Source organism: Pleurodeles waltl, chromosome 5 (genome assembly GCF_031143425.1).
Source record: "Pleurodeles waltl isolate 20211129_DDA chromosome 5, aPleWal1.hap1.20221129, whole genome shotgun sequence".
In the NCBI taxonomy this organism is placed as follows: Eukaryota; Metazoa; Chordata; class Amphibia; order Caudata; family Salamandridae; genus Pleurodeles; species Pleurodeles waltl.
In genome coordinates, this window is record NC_090444.1 from 1763198654 (window position 1) to 1763218760 (window position 20107).

The window sequence follows — 20107 nt, forward strand, 5'->3', positions numbered from 1 at the left end:
CCTTTCTACACCTGCCTCCATCCTAACTTCTTCAGAGCGTTTAATTAAGCTCTTAAAAATAGGTATTTTCTGTTCCATGGCATGTGCTAACACTTTGCTAAGCAATTGTAGTTTTTCAGGCCTTCTTTCGCTCCGCTCTACTTCCACGGACGGGGCTGCCTCAGCAAGCCGAGGATTACCAGCCATTTTGGCCTCAAATTCCTCTGAGGCCCACCCCTCCTTCACAGACTTCTCTCCTGACGAAGCTAGCGTGCAACGCGCAGTTTCGTTTAACTACAATATCCGGCGGCTCCACACTGGAAATGCTCTTCGGCACCGTAAGTGCTGTTTCTTTTTTTACTTTTTGTTTATGCTCCCCTAGACAACGAGCACTTGTATTTCTGTTTAATTGTTGCTGCGGCGGTGAGCAGGCTAAAACCACTGCCGCCACCCCCCCAGCCGCAGCTCGGCTAGCACGCTCAAATCCAACCCAGGCTTGAGACAATACGCCTGGTTGGATAGGGTCATCCCTCCCGGCCTCATAAGTTACCCTGAGGGCTTCCCTGACAGCCGCTGCCTTTTCTGCCATGACATAAATAAAGAGAGCCAAACATGTTCCTACCCTGCGCTACCTGGTCACAGCATCGGAATGACGCACTTCAATATAACGGTTATAATCTACTGTTATATTGCACCCCCTCACTTGTCACGAGCAATCAATCAAAATGCTCCACGGGCCTGTCCTTCACCACTCACCAGGGGTGGACACCCAAGGGTGCCATCCCCGGGAGCCCTCATTGTGAAATGCACATGACGTCAACACAGTTGTCAAGCGATAGAGGACACATACGTTCCTTCGGGGACCCGACATCCGCATGGTGTGTCTGCAGGAAATTCATTTGCCTGATGGGGAGGCTCAGAAACCAGGAAAGAAGTGGTGCAGCCAACTATACTCCTCCACATAGTCGAGCAAGGGTCGTGGCTATTTGGATAGCTCCTGAGGTCCAGTTTTGGATGATCTGCTGTATGGCGGACATCGAGGGCGGGTACGTTTTACTGCAGGGAGCCCTGGATGGTAGAGAAATCTGTCTACTGAACATCCATGCCCCCAACACAGATGATAGGGAGTTTTACACCCGCGTTTGTGCCTTGCTGTTACCCTACATAGGCACTCCCCTGCTATGAGGGGTGACTTTAATTGTGTCTTGGACGACCAGTAGGACAGACACCCCCTAAAAATTGGGAGAAAACCACTGATCAGTGCTGAGTTACGGTACGTTATGACACACCTTGACTGCATTGATGTTTGGAGAGTGCAGCACTTAGCTGAGGGAATACTTTTGTCACACAATAGTTCATGACACATATAGAAGATAGGACAGATTCCTGGTGACTAGAGTGATTGTGCGAGAAGTGGGAGAGTCAAAATATTTGGTGTACTGTCTCTTGAACCACTACTCGTTATTGCTGGAGTAGGGAAGGAAGGCAACAAGACCTAAAGTGCTGCTATGGAGACTCTGGCCTGAAGTGCTTCAGGATGATGCATTCCGGGAGAGCCTGCGTGAAACAATAAAGGGGTACTTTGCTTTGAACTGGCAGACTACTGGCACCGGGGGCTTGGAGTAGGACATGTTCAAAGTGGTTACCTATGTGGAGGGTCTCTCCAAAGAATGTGGTACCTGTCGCCGTTTGGATGTGGAACTTGGATAGGATGAGAAGGGCCTGAAAGCATTAAAGAGTGAGGCCCAGAGGCGTGGTGGGGATCAGCCCAGGTGGTGGCTTCTAGACAGGCACTGCAGGGCCCCTAGGACCGTCCAGATAACTTTACCAGACAAGACTATCAGCAACGCTTGCATTGCAAGTGGAACAGACTAGGATGATTACTGGTCTGGCTGCAGAACAGGAAGCGTCCCTAGCCTCAGATATTGGGCCTTACCACCCCAGAGGGCAGGACGGCGTGTATGCAGGTGACTATTAATGTCCTGTTTCACAGCCACTTTGCAAAGGTCTATGAAGACTCTAACCCTGTAGCCCAAATGGATATTGAAGAGTTCCTTAACCAGGTAGAGACACCCAGATTAACGCCAGTGCAGTGTAGATTGCTTGAAGCTGAACTACAGGATGAGGAATTGGACGAGGCTCTGGGTATCATGTCCAGGTGCAGGACCCAGAATCTGGATGGCCTTTCAGTGGTCTTGTACCAACGATATAAGGCACTCATAAGACCCACTGGTAGACGTGTCACATGGGGGTTCTTCCACAGTCTCTGCGACAGTCATTGAGAGTCATGATCCCCAAATCAGATAAAGACCCTAATGACCCGGGTTCATAGCACCTATTATCAATGATTAACGTCAACACTAAGATCCTTTCAAAATCTCTAGCTACTAGGCTGCGAGTGGTTGTGGCACATTTGGTGCATGAAGACCAATGTGGGTTCATCCCAGGTAGAGGCACACATATGATCCTATGTTTCCTGTTTTATGTTCTGCACTCGGTCAGAGAGGACAGGATAGGAGGGGCTCTGGTGGCCTTTGATGTTGAAAAGTCATTTGACTCTCTAAAGCTGGGTGTATTTGTGGGAGGGCCTACGTAGGATGGGCTTCGGCCCCCAATTCATGTGCTGGGTCTGGCTTCTGTATGTGGCTCTGCTGACCAGAGTGCAAATGGGGAACGCTGTCTCCGACCTTTGGGCACCAGGCAAGGATGCCCGCTATCCCCATTGCTATTTGCCCTAGTGGTGGAGCCACTGGCAATATATCTCAGGACCCACATCGCTGATTAGGAGATAAGAATTGCTCACAGAACCCATGTCATGTCTATGTACTCAGACAACACTCTTGTGTATTTGCGGCAACCCCGGATGGTGGTTCCCCTCTTTATGAGGGCGATGGACAAGTTTGGTGCAGTGTCCGGCCCCTGGGTCAACAAGCTGAAAACTGTGGTACTCCTGCTGGCTGAGCTAGCGAGGGTAGATCAGGGGGACCTACCGGAGATATGGACACCCTGGCAAGTGCAGGCATTGTGGTACTTGGGGTGTCAAGTGGCTCACACACCTGAGTGGTAATACACGTATAACATGGGAAGGGTGATACAGGGACTAAAATCCTCAGTAGTCTTCTAGAAAACCTTGCCGCTCTCTGTTATGGGGCACGTGACCCTGAGCAAGATGGTCCTCCTTTCATGCTATTTGTATGTGTTACAAAACACTTTTTGTACCCTCCCCTGATCTACATTTCGGACCCGTAATAGCCTATTAATATTGCTCGTGTAGGCAGGGAAGAGGAGTAGAGGGAAGCTGGACATCTGAAACTGGACCTCAACAAAGGGGGACTGGGTGTCCCTGACATGTTCCTCTACCATTTGGCAGGGCACGTCCAATATGCAGCGCTATGGTGTGAGGAGGGCCCGAACTGGGAGAAATGCCTACTGGATGGGCTGATTGCGGGACTGGACCTCCCATTGCAACTCATGAGGGGTCCTCGTGACTCCCAGAATGCCCACACATCATGAGTCAGAAGGTTACTGCATGGGAGGCGTTGAAGCGCAGTGTCCTTGTCACAAGCTCTACGCCATGACTCTACCAGTAAAGTGGCTGGGTCCGCTCCAGCAGATGCATACAGTGATGGACGTGAGCCAGTGGACAGATGGGGATGTCAGTCGCTAGCAGAACTTTATTAGGGAGCCATATTTGTCTCTTTTGTAGAAGCACAGGAACTGTTTAACCTTGAGTTGGGTCAGTTTTTGCAATATGCGAAGATCTTCAGGAAGATACGAGTGATGTGGCCAGACTTTCCGGCGGAGCCTCCAAAGTCAGAGCTGCTGAGGGCTGTGTTGGACATCAGCTCTAGTAGGAGCATGATATTGTGCCTCTATGCAGCACTCAAACTGAATAGCTATTAGGACACATTGAGGGTGTGAAAGATGTGGGAACAAGATTTAGCTGGCCCCTTGAGAGACAGAGACTGGGACAGGGCATGTGGACAGGCAAAGGAGGTGGCGAGTAATGTCAGATTCATTCATTACCTGCACCACACCTAACTCACACCACAAACGCTCCATGGGCTGTTCCCTGAGTGCACTGGGGGCTGCCCTAGATGCAGAGTCAGTCTGGCGATTTGTCTACACATGACCTGGGCATGGGGGTTGTTTGGTGTGCAGTAGTGGCAAAGCTAAGAGGAATTACAACCCTCAAATAGGAGGTCATCCCTAACACTGCCTGCTTGGGTCGCTGCCTAATGTGGGGACGGTGTGAGGATGTGTACCTGTTTTGCATCTTTTATTGGCTAGACGGCATATCATGATACACTGGATGGTGCACAGGCACACACTCCCTTGTGGAGAAAGGATTTTTAGGAATGGGCCTTGGCAGAAGAAAGGCAATTAAACATGGTTAGAATGGATGAACATGCTGAGTGTGCTCTAGAGAGATGTGCGGAGATAGTGAACCAATTGACTGCTGCTTGGCATGATGCCACCCACTCGTTATGGGGCAGGATGGACAATCAGGGCCAGATGACTGAGGCATGTGTACGTAGAAAGAGGAGACAGGAGACAGGGAAGAATCAAGAATGAGAGTAACAGAGTTTATCGTGGGAGGAATTGTGATGGGAGGCTATGCAGCCGAGTCCATACGAGAAAAGAAACAAAAAAGAAACCAATGTGACAATATGCTGGGAGGCAGAAACTCCGCTTTACTAAGGGACTGCATCTCATGTCACGCGCCGTCGCTATTGTGCTTTGTCTCACGTATTATTATTAATATGACTACCAATGTCTTGGGTTTATTAATCTGTCATTGCCTTACTGCCTAATTTGTTTCCGATTTGATGTTCCATATGCTTGTTTTTCTTAAAATGGTAAATAAAGTCTTTAAAAAATGCTTATCATACCAAAATGATGTGACTTTGCAGGATTCATAAGCCATTCAAGTAAAGAAACTTGGAGGCACTCACAAATTTGAGCCTTTTGATCAGGAATCTGAAGATCTAGCAGAAGCGGAGCTTTTATTGTCTCAAATGCAAGATGGCCTCTAAACAGAAAGTCTTGCAAAATCTGTCTCTCATGTTTAAGGTTGGTCTTTGTCAATGCAGGCCCGTTCTGGGCTAAATTAGTCTGAGGGAGAGAAAGAGAGAGCGAGAGAGTGAGAGGCACTAGCCCGTTTTAGATCGAGCCTAGACAGTGCGCATGTGTTGTCTGCAAGACCTGTTGGATGGAGTATCGAACTTCGCTCCTGCCTGCCGCTGCCTCCCACTTACCATAGGTTGAAGGCAGTGTCTTGTTTTGCTGCCTCATGACTGAGGGAGCTGATACGTCACTTCCTGTACGTGGCTGAGGTCCTCCGGCCAAGTACAGTTTAATTACACCTGTATTGTTTTTCTGTTGCTTGGACGGACTATTTTCTTTTGTTTCCTGCCTCGTGTGTTTGTTAGTAAGCACTTGTGATCACGCGCGCAGTTCGTTTTCCATGTTTGCCCTTCACTTGGTCGTTACTTTAGAGAATAAGTAATTACAAGTACTTGTGTCATGTATGTGTTTTGTACATCTTTTTTGTGGCTTTATATAGCATGATATTGACCCAGGAATGAATCCTCAACAGGCTCTCTCCGCACAACTGGAGAGCCGATACTACAATATTCACTGCACTCTGGGAAACTCACCCCATAATGCTTTGCAGGCATTCCTTTTACAACACATTTTTGGCTATAACTCAGTCTGTGGTGGTCCTAGGCAATGGGACCACCACCAAAACATTTAGAGGGATGTGCTCTTTCTGTCAAGACCATCTTGAGGGTCACACTAGATTAGAGAAGGCCCAAAAATCATACCTTTTCCACCATTCACTGCATAGTTAAACTTTCTTATAGTGGGAACTTTTGTTTTTTTTACAGCTGAGAGGAGTTTGTGTTATAAGGGCTTTGTTTGTAATAATATTCTGACAGCCTTACTTGGCCTGCAAGTGTGTAATGTACTATGCTTTCCAAGGGCTGAAGGATGATAATTGCACTAAAGACACTACTAACTCAGTAAGCTCCACAGGAACATCTAGCCAAAGACCCCAGTGGTATTGCACCTTCTGCTAATGCACAAACACAGGTTTAATGTATGCACAGAAACTCACCCCATAATGCTTTGCAGGCATCCCTTTTACAACACATTTTGCCCATAACTCAGCCTGTGGTGATCCTAGGGCAATGGGGCCACCACCAAAACATTTTCCAACAATGTACTCGTTCTGTCCAGGCCATCTTGTGGGTCACACTAGGTTTGAGGGGGCACAAAGATCATAACCTCTTCCACCATTCAATATATATTTAAGTTTTCTTATAGCTGGAACTTTTGTTTTTACAGCTGAGAAGAGTTTGTGTTCCAAAGACCTTGTTTGTAACAATATTCTGATATCCTTGCTTGATCTGTAAATGTGTGATGCACTATGTTCTCCAAGGGCTGAAGGATGATAATTGCACCAAGGCATTACCAACTCAGTAGGCTCCACATTGTACTCTGAGTGCTATTGGCTCCACATGGACATCTAGCCATAACCAGTGGTACTGCACCTTCTGCTGTTGACTCTACAGAGACATCTAGCCACAACCAGTGGTACTTCACCATCTGCTGTTGACTCTACAGGGACAGCTAGTAAAGACCTGCAGCACTGCACCCTTGTGCCACTGACTCCATAGTTAAATGATATTTAAAAGGCCTGCTAGGCCTAAAAATGTGTAATACACTATGCCCTCAAGGGGCTGATTATATGGTTACACTGCAATGTTCTTTATCATTTTTGTTGTATGTGATTATGCCCTCTAGGGCCTGAATATATAGTTGCCTGACCATTTTTTCAAAATGCTATTTTACTGTGGTGCTCTGTAGAGGCTGTTCAGACCATTACAGTCTAATACCAAGTGTATGAAGGAATGCACAAACACTGTTTATTTCCGATAGGTTTAATGTGCTGCATGGTTAAATATTTATAAGGTCCCAAATGCGAGGTTGTCATTATCATTTACAACGTCAACAACTCTAACTCTCACTAATGGGAGACCTATTGCATTGCAAATGCTTGTTTGTGTTTACGTTTTGACACCTTGGTTTGTGTGAATAGGGTTTGAATAGGGTCCTGATTGGTCATCACCGGGGGGTGGGTGGCGTGGCCTTATTGGTTTGCTTAGTACTCCATAACATGCTGGGCAGAGAGAGAAATGACGTTGTCAATACAGAACAAGTATGTCTGTTGTTCTGATAATGTATACGGGTGAGAGTCTGCCTTACACACTTTTACAAGCCCCTCTGATGCTAAGACAGTTTAGCTAGATGCAAGAAGAACTAAGGGGTCGGAGAACAGAGATCGGTTCCATCTTTTCATGTAAGGACATTCAGCAACATTGTTATAATGCTTCAGTTCTTTGTAATGTTTTGTTTATTAATCACTTTCATTGCCATTATTTAGTTTATAGTTGCAACTATACATTATTTTCATTAAAATAGGACATGATTTTAATAAAATCATAAAATATAGTCATAGTGTGAATTCTTGATTGTGTTTATTCATGATGAAAAGAGATATGGAGCTCATTACAACAAATATTCCTGTAACTGTCACAGGACTGATCATTGCCCAAAACATACTATTCTATGCACAGGTGGTTCATGGATTACAGTCCACCAGGGTTACTGTCTCAAGTTGTTAAGTTGACGTAAAGCCTGCACTTTTGCCATAGAGTCTAGAAAACCGAATCTGTGGCCCTATTTTGTATGAAAACTACAACATATGTATCGTAGTCTACAGTGGCTAATGATGTAGGGTGCATCTAACCAATAAAGATGATAAAGATCAAAATAAATCCTATAAAAAAAGTTGCATTATACTTCACAGTACCTGTGAAAGCCTGAAGATGAAACAAGAATTAAATCAGTCGTTGCAGATCTTATCAAGCAAGGAACTGACTTTCTTGGGTGTGGCTGGGTGTTGTAGACATTGGATTCTGGGGTATGCTGTTTTGGCAAAATCCTTGTAAAATTATGTTAACAAGGACACCCCTGAAACCTTGCAGTGGTCTACAGAAGCCGAACATGCATTTGAACAAATAAACAAGCTCTGGCCCATGTGCCCCCTTTGGATCTCCTTTATTACTATGCAAAGCCATTTACCATCTTTATGTAGGATCGTGGAGATCAGAAAAAGACCATAGCTTACTATTCCTCTCTTTAGACCCCATAGGGTCAGGGCTCTCTCCATGTCTCAACTCTGCAGCTGCTCCTATTCACCTTGATAAAGCCTTTGAAAACATTTGATTGAATTCTGCCTTGATTATGGCTGCTCCCCCATCGTTTGTTGATCTCCTCCTTACCACCACCTAGACTCAACACCTTTCAACTGCCGGGCTATCCTGATATGAGATACTTTTGTTGTCTGGTCTCATATTACTCTAGTGCCCCATCCCACTCAGAACCCTGCATCTTGATGCCCACCAGTGAGGAGAGAAAACCCCATGACTGTGTTATGGTGACAGCATGTAACAAATGCCTGTATTGATCTTACACATGCACCTGTATTAGAAATGCTGCAGGCAAGGCTGTTGGAGGATACGCTGTATGTACTATATATCAGATTGTTGAGAGGTACCATATCTGTAATGTGAGATCTACCTTGTAGATGAGCTTGTTGCCCTTCTCTGAGCCTGTGCCCTTAATGAGAAAAAGATTGTAGCAGATACAGATGAATTTTCTAATGTCTGTTATGATCCAGATTAAACATTTGAGTTTATACGCTGAATGGTTTGCTTTTGAATGTCTGAATTGTAGATGTAATTCTGCTGCCCACCAGAATTCTCATGATAAAGTTTCCCTAAGGGTATGCCCTTGCTGATTCTGTGGCTGAAAAGGCTTCTCTATGTCAAACCAATGAAATTGCTTTGTTTGTACAGACTGATTTGTTTCCTGTTCCTTCTTTAAAGACTTCATCTTTGTTACAGTAGCAAGAAATCGAAAAACAATACTGCTCAAAGCAGTATTGTTCAAGGGACCCAAAAGGAGCACAGAGAGACATCCAAGAGCATATGGATGCTCTGCTCCTCAGCCACGCGCAGTTGTGTCATGGAGCTGTCCATGTCAGTAGAGATGGTATGATTCATGCCACAGCAACCCACTGCTATACCCCCTTTTATTGCCCAGAATTACTTTCACTGTATCATCTGCCAGTCACATAATATCGGCAGGGAATCCAAACCACCACCATTTCTTACCCCCTTCCTTGAGTTCTCTTTCTTCACCTCAAACTAGATTTTGTACAGATATCAAAATCTGCCTTCTATTCTTATGTACTTGTGATTTTTTCCGTGTTCTCTGGGTGGGTGGAAGCATATCTGTAAAGAAATGGCTCCCTGTTGCAGTTACCCCCCACTTTTTGCCTGATACTGATGCTGACTTGACTGAGAAGTGTGCTGGGACCCTGCTAACCAGGCCCCAGCACCAGTGTTCCTTCACCTAAAATGTACCATTGTATCCACAATTGGCACACCCTGGCATTCAGATAAGTCCCTTGTAACTGGTACTTCTAGTACCAAGGGCCCTGATGCCAAGGAAGGTCTCTAAGGGCTGCAGCATGTCTTATGCCACCCTGGAGACCTCTCACTCAGCACAGACACACTGCTTGCCAGCTTGTGTGTGCTAGTGAGGACAAAACGAGTAAGTCGACATGGCACTCCCCTCAGGGTGCCATGCCAGCCTCTCACTGCCTATGCAGTATAGGTAAGACACCCCTCTAGCAGGCCTTACAGCCCTAAGGCAGGGTGCACTATACCATAGGTGAGGGTACCAGTGCATGAGCATGGTACCCCTACAGTGTCTAAACAAAACCTTAGACATTGTAAGTGCAGGGTAGCCATAAGAGTATATGGTCTGGGAGTTTGTCAAACACGAACTCCACAGCACCATAATGGCTACACTGAAAACTGGGAAGTTTGGTATCAAACTTCTCAGCACAATAAATGCACACTGATGCCAGTGTACATTTTATTGTAAAATACACCCCAGAGGGCACCTTAGAGGTGCCCCCTGAAACTTAACCGACTATCTGTGTAGGCTGACTAGTTTTAGCAGCCTGCCACAAACCGAGACATGTTGCTGGCCCCATGGGGAGAGTGCCTTTGTCACTCTGAGGCCAGTAACAAAGCCTGCACTGGGTGGGGATGCTAACACCTCCCCCAGGCAGGAATTGTCACACCTGGCGGTGAGCCTCAAAGGCTCACCTCCTTTGTGCCAACCCAGCAGGACACTCCAGCTAGTGGAGTTGCCCGCCCCCTCCGGCCAGGCCCCACTTTTGGCGGCAAGGCCGGAGAAAATAATGAGAAAAACAAGGAGGAGTCACTGGCCAGTCAGGACAGCCCCTAAGGTGTCCTGAGCTGAAGTGACTCTAACTTTTAGAAATCCTCCATCTTGCAGATGGAGGATTCCCCCAATAGGGTTAGGATTGTGACCCCCTCCCCTTGGGAGGAGGCACAAAGAGGGTGTACCCACCCTCAGGGCTAGTAGCCATTGGCTACTAACCCCCCAGACCTAAACACGCCCTTAAATTTAGTATTTAAGGGCTACCCTGAACCCTAGAAAATCAGATTCCTGCAACTACAAGAAGAAGGACTGCCCAGCTGAAAACCCCTGCAGCGGAAGACCAGAAGACGACAACTGCCTTGGCTCCAGAAACTCACCGGCCTGTCTCCTGCCTTCCAAAGATCCTGCTCCAGCGACGCCTTCCAAAGGGACCAGCGACCTCGACATCCTCTGAGGACTGCCCCTGCTTCGAAAAGACAAGAAACTCCTGAGGACAGCGGACCTGCTCCAAGAAAAGCTGCGACTCTGTTTCCAGCAGCTTTAAAGAACCCTGCAAGCTCCCCGCAAGAAGCGTGAGACTTGCAACACTGCACCCGGCGACCCCGACTCGGCTGGTGGAGATCCGACACCTCAGGCGGGACCCCAGGACTACTCTGATACTGTGAGTACCAAAACCTGTCCCCCCTGAGCCCCCACAGCGCCGCCTGCAGAGGGAATCCCGAGGCTTCCCCTGACCGCGACTCTTTGAACCTAAAGTCCCGACGCCTGGGAGAGACCCTGCACCCGCAGCCCCCAGGACCTGAAGGACCAGACTTTCACTGGAGAAGTGACCCCCAGGAGTCCCTCTCCCTTGTCCAAGTGGAGGTTTCCCCGAGGAATCCCCCCCTGGCCTGCCTGCAGCGCTGAGGAGATCCCGAGATCTCTCATAGACTAACATTGCGAACCCGACGCTTGTTTCTACACTGCACCCGGCCGCCCCCGCGCCGCTGAGGGTGAAATTTCTGTGTGGGCTTGTGTGTCCCCCGGTGCCCTACAAAACCCCTCTGGTCTGCCCTCCGAAGACGCGGGTACTTACCTGCAAGCAGACCGGAACCGGGGCACCCCCTTCTCTCCATTCTAGCCTATGTGTTTTGGGCACCACTTTGAACTCTGCACCTGACCGGCCCTGAGCTGCTGGTGTGGTGACTTTGGGGTTGCTCTGAACCCCCAACGGTGGGCTACCTTGGACCAAGAACTAAGCCCTGTAAGTGTCTTACTTACCTGGTTAACCTAACAAATACTTACCTCCCCTAGGAACTGTGAAAATTGCACTAAGTGTCCACTTTTAAAACAGCTATTTGTGAATAACTCGAAAAGTATACATGCAATTTTGATGATTTGAAGTTCCTAAAGTACTTACCTGCAATACCTTTCGAATGAGATATTACATGTAAAATTTGAACCTGTGGTTCTTAAAATAAACTAAGAAAAGATATTTTTCTATACAAAAACCTATTGGCTGGATTTGTCTCTGAGTGTGTGTACCTCATTTATTGTCTATGTGTATGTACAACAAATGCTTAACACTACTCCTTGGATAAGCCTACTGCTCGACCACACTACCACAAAATAGAGCATTAGTATTATCTCTTTTTGCCACTATCTTACCTCTAAGGGGAACCCTTGGACTTTGTGCATGCTATTCCTTACTTTGAAATAGCACATACAGAGCCAACTTCCTACATTGGTGGATCAGCGGTGGGGTACAAGACTTTGCATTTGCTGGACTACTCAGCCAATACCTGATCACACAACAAATTCCAAAATTGTCATTAGAAATTGATTTTTGCAATTTGAAAAGTTTTCTAAATTCTTAAAAGACCTGCTAGGGCCTTGTGTTAGATCCTGTTTAGCATTTCTTTTAGAGTTTAAAAGTTTGTAAAAGTTTGAAATTAGATTCTAGAAACAGTTTTAGATTCTTTAAAAAGTCTTCCAACTTTTAGCAAAATAATGTCTGATACAGAGATGAATGTGGTGGAACTCGACACCACACCTTACCTCCATCTTAAGATGAGGGAGCTAAGGTCTCTCTGTAATATAAAGAAAATAACCATTGGCTCCAGACCTACCAAAATTCAGCTCCAGGAGCTGTTGGCAGAGTTTGAAAAAGCCAACCCCTCTGAGGATGACTTCACAGAGGAAGAAATTAGTGACTTGGAGGGCAATTCCCCCCTTCCAGTCCTAAATAGGGAGACCAGGGCCTCTCAAGCCCTGTCTCCAAAAATGATAGTCAGAAATGTTGCTTCCCTCACAGGAGGGTCCAGCATTTCTGAAATCACTGAGGATGCTCTCAGTGAAGATGACCCCCTGTTAGCCAGGATGGTCAAAAGATTGGCTTTGGAAAAGCAGCTCCTAGCCATAGAAAGGGAAAGAAAAGAGATGGGCCTAGGTCCCATCGATGGTGGCAGCAACCTAAATAGGGTCAGAGATTCTCCTGACATCCTAAAAATCCCCAAAGGGATTGTAACAAAATATGAAGCTGGTGATGACATCACCAAATGGTTCACAGCTTTTGAGAGGGCTTGTGTAACCAGAAAAGTGAACAGATCTCACTGGGGTGCTCTCCTTTGGGAAATGTTCACTGGAAAGTGTAGGGATAGACTCCTCACACTCTCTGGAAAAGATGCAGAATCTTATGACCTCATGAAGGGTACCCTGATTGAGGGCTTTGGATTCTCCACTGAGGAGTATAGAATTAGATTCAGGGGGGCTCAAAAATCCTCGAGCCAGACCTGGGTTGATTTTGTAGACTACTCAGTAAAAACACTGGATGGTTGGTTAACTGGAAATGAAGTGTGTGACTATGTTGGGCTTTATAATTTGTTTATGAAAGAACACATTTTAAGTAACTGCTTCAATGAAAAGTTGCATCAGTATCTGGTAGACCTAGGTCCAATTTCTCCCCAAGAATTGGGAAAGAAGGCAGACCACTGGGTCAAGACTAGGGTAACCAAAACTTCCACTGGGGGTGACCAAAAGAAAGGGGTTACAAAAACTCCCCAGGAGAAAGTGGGTGACACTAGAAACAAAGAAAAAGAGTCCTCTGTAGGCCCCCAAAAACCAGAACAGGTGGGTGGGCCCCAAGACACAACCCAAAACAAAGGTGGGTACCAGGGTAAGAACTGGGATGCCACTAAGGCATGGTGCCACAACTGTAAACAGTCTGGGCACCACACCAAGGACACTTCTTGTCCCAAAAACAAACCCCAGAACAAAATTCCAGGGGTAACCAGTGTAGCCATGGGAGATGACTCCTCAGATGAGGAGGTCTTCCTAGCCTTCAACTGGAAACAGGGCCCAACAGGTGAGTTGGAGATTCCAGAGGGAAGTAGACACTTCCACCACCTACTGGTGAATGGAATCCCAACCACTGCCCTGAGAGACACTTGTGCCAGTCACACTATTGTGCATGACAGGCTGGTGCTCTCAAACCAGTACATCCCAGGTGAGACTGCCAGGGTAAGAGTTAGCCTAGACAGGGTCACTAAGAGGCCTGTGGCTTTAGTGCCCATAGAAGTGGGTGGCACTCTTAGCTGGAGAAGGGTAGTAGTCAGTACAGACCTCCCCCTTGATTGTCTCCTTGGAAATGACTACCCAGAGGTTAGTCAGAGCCCAAGAGAGGAACTGGTCCAGTGCCAGTCCTCTCCCAAGGATTCTGGAAGTCCTGCCTCTGCAGTAAATGCAAGCAGGCCCCAGAAGAAGAAGAAAAGAAAACAGAGTAGGAAGGGTGGACAACCTTTAGCCAAGGTTACAGCAAGCCAAGGAGATTCTGCTCCAGTAGGGGAGAACTCCAAAAATGGCCCTGATAAAGTCCAACCTGACCCACAAGAAGTCCTGGCTAGACAGGCAACTGTTAAACCTGAGTGGGTGGCTCCTCAGCTAACAGAAGAAAGAGTGGAAGAAGGGTGTTTACTACAAGATGTGGTAACCCCCCACTCTAATACAGCAGACAGGCAACCTGAACCCAAAGAGGCCTGTAACTTAGCCCCTTCCCTTTTAGGTGAAGAGCTAAAGGTGTGGTTCTGGGCACTAACAGCTGTCAGTGGCCTCTGCTGGGTGTTAGCCTTTATGGCTGCACTATTCTTAGCATGGTGGTCTGACCCCATGCCAAATAGCAAGTTAGGCCCCCTGACCCTATTGGTCATGGTGGGGTTACTCCAGCTCTGGGTAACCTCTCTGGGTAAGCTAGGGGTAACCCTGGCCAAGATAAGGTCAGCAGAGGTGGATACCTCTAAGACCAAAATAGAAAGAATGGGTGGAGACATTGAAGAGGCAGACAAGAGGCAATTCAGACTAGGTCCTATCACTGTGGAAGTAGGTCAGTTCCCCAAAGGGAATGACCTGAACAGAAGGATGTAAGGCAGAGTAGGCCCTGCAACTAACCAGCCTATTTCTCCTACTCTTCCTCGCCTGACAGACTAGGAAGACTCTCCCAGCTTGGGCTGAGTCTCCTGGCCTGTGGGCTGGGGGGGGCTTGTGTAAAGAAATGGCTCCCTGTTGCAGTTACCCCCCACTTTTTGCCTGATACTGATGCTGACTTGACTGAGAAGTGTGCTGGGACCCTGCTAACCAGGCCCCAGCACCAGTGTTCCTTCACCTAAAATGTACCATTGTATCCACAATTGGCACACCCTGGCATTCAGATAAGTCCTTTGTAACTGGTACTTCTAGTACCAAGGGCCCTGATGCCAAGGAAGGTCTCTAAGGGCTGCAGCATGTCTTATGCCACCCTGGAGACCTCTCACTCAGCACAGACACACTGCTTGCCAGCTTGTGTGTGCTAGTGAGGACAAAACGAGTAAGTCGACATGGCACTCCCCTCAGGGTGCCATGCCAGCCTCTCACTGCCTATGCAGTATAGGTAAGACACCCCTCTAGCAGGCCTTACAGCCCTAAGGCAGGGTGCACTATACCATATGTGAGGGTACCAGTGCATGAGCATGGTACCCCTACAGTGTCTAAACAAAACCTTAGACATTGTAAGTGCAGGGTAGCCATAAGAGTATATGGTCTGGGAGTTTGTCAAACACGAACTCCACAGCACCATAATGGCTACACTGAAAACTGGGAAGTTTGGTATCAAACTTCTCAGCACAATAAATGCACACTGATGCCAGTGTACATTTTATTGTAAAATACACCCCAGAGGGCACCTTAGAGGTGCCCCCTGAAACTTAACCGACTATCTGTGTAGGCTGACTAGTTTTAGCAGCCTGCCACAAACCGAGACATGTTGCTGGCCCCATGGGGAGAGTGCCTTTGTCACTCTGAGGCCAGTAACAAAGCCTGCACTGGGTGGGGATGCTAACACCTCCCCCAGGCAGGAATTGTCACACCTGGCGGTGAGCCTCAAAGGCTCACCTCCTTTGTGCCAACCCAGCAGGACACTCCAGCTAGTGGAGTTGCCCGCCCCCTCCGGCCAGGCCCCACTTTTGGCGGCAAGGCCGGAGAAAATAATGAGAAAAACAAGGAGGAGTCACTGGCCAGTCAGGACAGCCCCTAAGGTGTCCTGAGCTGAAGTGACTCTAACTTTTAGAAATCCTCCATCTTGCAGATGGAGGATTCCCCCAATAGGGTTAGGATTGTGACCCCCTCCCCTTGGGAGGAGGCACAAAGAGGGTGTACCCACCCTCAGGGCTAGTAGCCATTGGCTACTAACCCCCCAGACCTAAACACGCCCTTAAATTTAGTATTTAAGGGCTACCCTGAACCCTAGAAAATCAGATTCCTGCAACTACAAGAAGAAGGACTACCCAGCTGAAAACCCCTGCAGCGGAATACCAGAAGACGACAACTGCCTTGGCTCCAGAAACTCACCGGCCTGTCTCCTGCCTTCCAAAGATCCTGCTCCAGCGACGCCTTCCAAAGGGACCAGCGACCTCGACATCCTCTGAGGACTGCCCCTGCTTCGAAAAGACAAGAAACTCCCGAGGACAGCGGACCTGCTCCAAGAAAAGCTGCGACTCTGTTTCCAGCAGCTTTAAAGAACCCTGCAAGCTCCCCGCAAGAAGCGTGAGACTTGCAACACTGCACCCGGCGACCCCGACTCGGCTGGTGGAGATCCGACACCTCAGGCGGGACCCCAGGACTACTCTGATACTGTGAGTACCAAAACCTGTCCCCCCTGAGCCCCCACAGCGCCGCCTGCAGAGGGAATCCCGAGGCTTCCCCTGACCGCGACTCTTTGAACCTAAAGTCCCGACGCCTGGGAGAGACCCTGCACCCGCAGCCCCCAGGACCTGAAGGACCGGACTTTCACTGGAGAAGTGACCCCCAGGAGTCCCTCTCCCTTGTCCAAGTGGAGGTTTCCCCGAGGAATCCCCCCCTTGCCTGCCTGCAGCGCTGAGGAGATCCCGAGATCTCTCATAGACTAACATTGCGAACCCGACGCTTGTTTCTACACTGCACCCGGCCGCCCCCGCGCCGCTGAGGGTGAAATTTCTGTGTGGGCTTGTGTCCCCCCCGGTGCCCTACAAAACCCCTCTGGTCTGCCCTCCGAAGACGCGGGTACTTACCTGCAAGCAGACCGGAACCGGGGCACCCCCTTCTCTCCATTCTAGCCTATGTGTTTTGGGCACCACTTTGAACTCTGCACCTGACCGGCCCTGAGCTGCTGGTGTGGTGACTTTGGGGTTGCTCTGAACCCCCAACGGTGGGCTACCTTGGACCAAGAACTAAGCCCTGTAAGTGTCTTACTTACCTGGTTAACCTAACAAATACTTACCTCCCCTAGGAACTGTGAAAATTGCACTAAGTGTCCACTTTTAAAACAGCTATTTGTGAATAACTCGAAAAGTATACATGCAATTTTGATGATTTGAAGTTCCTAAAGTACTTACCTGCAATACCTTTCGAATGAGATATTACATGTAAAATTTGAACCTGTGGTTCTTAAAATAAACTAAGAAAAGATATTTTTCTATACAAAAATCTATTGGCTGGATTTGTCTCTGAGTGTGTGTACCTCATTTATTGTCTATGTGTATGTACAACAAATGCTTAACACTACTCCTTGGATAAGCCTACTGCTCGACCACACTACCACAAAATAGAGCATTAGTATTATCTCTTTTTGCCACTATCTTACCTCTAAGGGGAACCCTTGGACTCTGTGCATGCTATTCCTTACTTTGAAATAGCACATACAGAGCCAACTTCCTACAATATCTATCTGCAAGAGTAAATGCCAAAATTCTAGTTAAAGTTTTAATCAAGGAGTTTATCCTACACTTCAATATTGCAAGTCGCCTCTTAAGTGACAGGAACCCATTTATTTTTTCATTTCAGCAGTAGTACAGAAGATTTGCGAAACTTCAAGAATCCAACACCACTCACTTCCACTATACCTATTAGCTCAAGTCAGCAGTGAAAGCTGAGGGAAATAACAGCATGCTTAATAATAAGATAGCAAAAATATGTTACGAAACCCAACTGAAATAGCCTGACAGCTTGCTTTTGGCTTTGTGGTCCACAAGGACTATTCCAACTCATAGTACTAAACTCAATGTCTACATAATGGTAATAGGACATCCTATGATGTTGCTTGCAAACTAGACTTGCAATTAAATTATGATGCAGTCCACAAGTACTGTTCAAAAAGTATTAGCTGTCTCTAGAGTTTCTGTCTCATGCTCAAGATTCATTATTACTTGACTGCCCATACGAGGTCTGCCACAACCCTCAGCCAGGGAACTGGGGGCATGTGAAGGTGCACCAAAGGAAGTCCAACCTGCAGCTCAGAGGACTACAGATGATTGTAACTTGTGCTTTTCATCACCAGCACAGCTGTGAAGTGTACCGAATTGCAGACGTGGATCCTCTTTGTCCAGTGCAGGTGTGCAGCACCCCCACAAGACACCTATCCACCAGTGCCCAGCTCTGGACCCGCATCAGACCCCAGGCTAGGGACACCTGCTAGGATTTATCCTGCTTGTGTCTCTTCTACTGCAACTCAACTGGACACTCAATGCCAGCCGCCCGTGCTTCTTCCTGTGGGAAGGCAGCCTACCTGCTCAACATCCTTTATTATTACCACCTCCATCCGACGTGAAACAATAAATCTTTTTTCCTGCTGGATTTGTACTCACCTGCTACTGTCTTGCCGGTGTACCTGTGGACAATGTGCTTCAGCAAATGTGAGACTTATAGTGACCTTTTCTGTGATGGGCACCGAGTACACAAATTTGCAAGCACCAACCCAAAAGGACACTAGGGGACATGAATGATTTTTACAAATCAAAATGATACTTTTGGTCAGACACTATTCATTTTTAATACTGATGGAAAATGTATCTTTTTTCAGGATCACCCACAATTCTTTTATCTTTTTATAGAACGGTATTATTATTGGCTGTAGAACCCTCGGCCCATTACCCCAATAACAAGTGGTAAAGTGTGTGTGCCCTCCCTGTTAAACATTTTAAAATTGGTGTACACCTTATTGGCACATTTAATTTACTTTTAAATCTCTAGTATGTGGTGCTTGATGTACCCAAGGACTGTAAATTAAATACTACCCATAGGCTGCAGCACTTATTGTGTCACCCACTACAATAGCACTGCAAAACAGATCCCCAGGCCTGCCACTGCAGCCTGGGTGTGCAGTTTTAAACCGCCATTTTGACCCGACAAAACAAACCTCTTGTCAGGTCTTAATCTTCCTTGTTGATACTTATAGGTCACCCCTAAGGTAGGCTCTCAATGCCCATAGAGCAGGGTGCATGCTGTTCAAAAGGTAGGACATGCATATCTAATGTTTGACATGTCCTGGCAGTGAAACCCTCCAAAGTCATTTTCTACTGTGCCAAGACTGGCCTTCCCATGGATTAATACTGGTGTATACTATTGCCTTTAATAAATGTTAAATTCAGATTCAGAGTAGCTAGAAAAATGGCTCAAGTACTCATTGTAATAGTAATTTAGAATCCAATTTAATGGTCAAGTTGGATTTTATGTTACTATTTTGTAAATTACACTTTTATAAAGTTGACATTTTCCTGCCTAATACTGAAAGGTTTCCAGCCAATATGCAGCTTTCACCTGACAGCTCCCCTGTGGTGATTTGTGTATTGCTCCCAGTCAGTGGACAAAGGGCCCTGGGAGAAGGGAGGTGGACTCCTCCCTTGACAGGATGACCTGGAGAGCTGCTGCCAGTCCCTTCCTGAACTTTAAAGGCTGCCTACCTCAGTACTGGCAGATGAAGCTAACACCCAGGCCTGCCTCCCCTTTCTCTCTAATCAGGCTGGCACCAAATCCAGTGGGGGTAGAGGGGGTGACTAGGACTGGTTTAAGGGAAGAACAAAGGCTTTACCCTTCAGCCACAGGCTGTCCACTGTACTTAAAAGTGGACCCACAGACCTGTTCTCAGAACACTTATGCCCCTGTGAAGAATGAGAAGAAGGACTGCTCAGTTGTCTGAAGAACCTGACTGAAGACTGGGCCTACTTGCCTTGAACCCATTACCCTAGAAGTGTCACGGTCTGCACATCTCTTACCGCCGTAGGCTACAATACTTGGAGGAATGCCTGGTTTCTTACTGGTTCTGGACTGGCCAAGATAAGGGTGACCCTTTATAGTAGCCATGGTGCTGCTGACTAGAAAAACACCAAGGCAAACCACATAATGATACCATACATTTGTTTTAAAAGCACCTGAAATAGACAAGTAATGGGAAAAAAACTCTATCACAGGAACTCCTTAAAAAGAGGAAAAACCTAGGAACAAAGGCAAAAGACTAGGAGACAATTCTTCAGGGAAGAAG

General features: G+C 47.2%; 1 protein-coding gene across 2 annotated transcripts in view; it reads left to right on the plus strand.

Moving 5' to 3' along the window:
* Nucleotides 1–214: 214 nt before the first annotated feature.
* RP1L1 (RP1 like 1) overlaps nt 215–20107 on the plus strand; it is a 400448-nt gene continuing 380555 nt past the window's right edge. For both annotated transcript variants that reach the window (XM_069236168.1, XM_069236166.1), the window contains exon 1: nt 215–317. The gene's annotated coding sequence lies outside the window, so the exon portion shown is untranslated. The remainder of the gene's footprint in view (nt 318–20107) is intronic.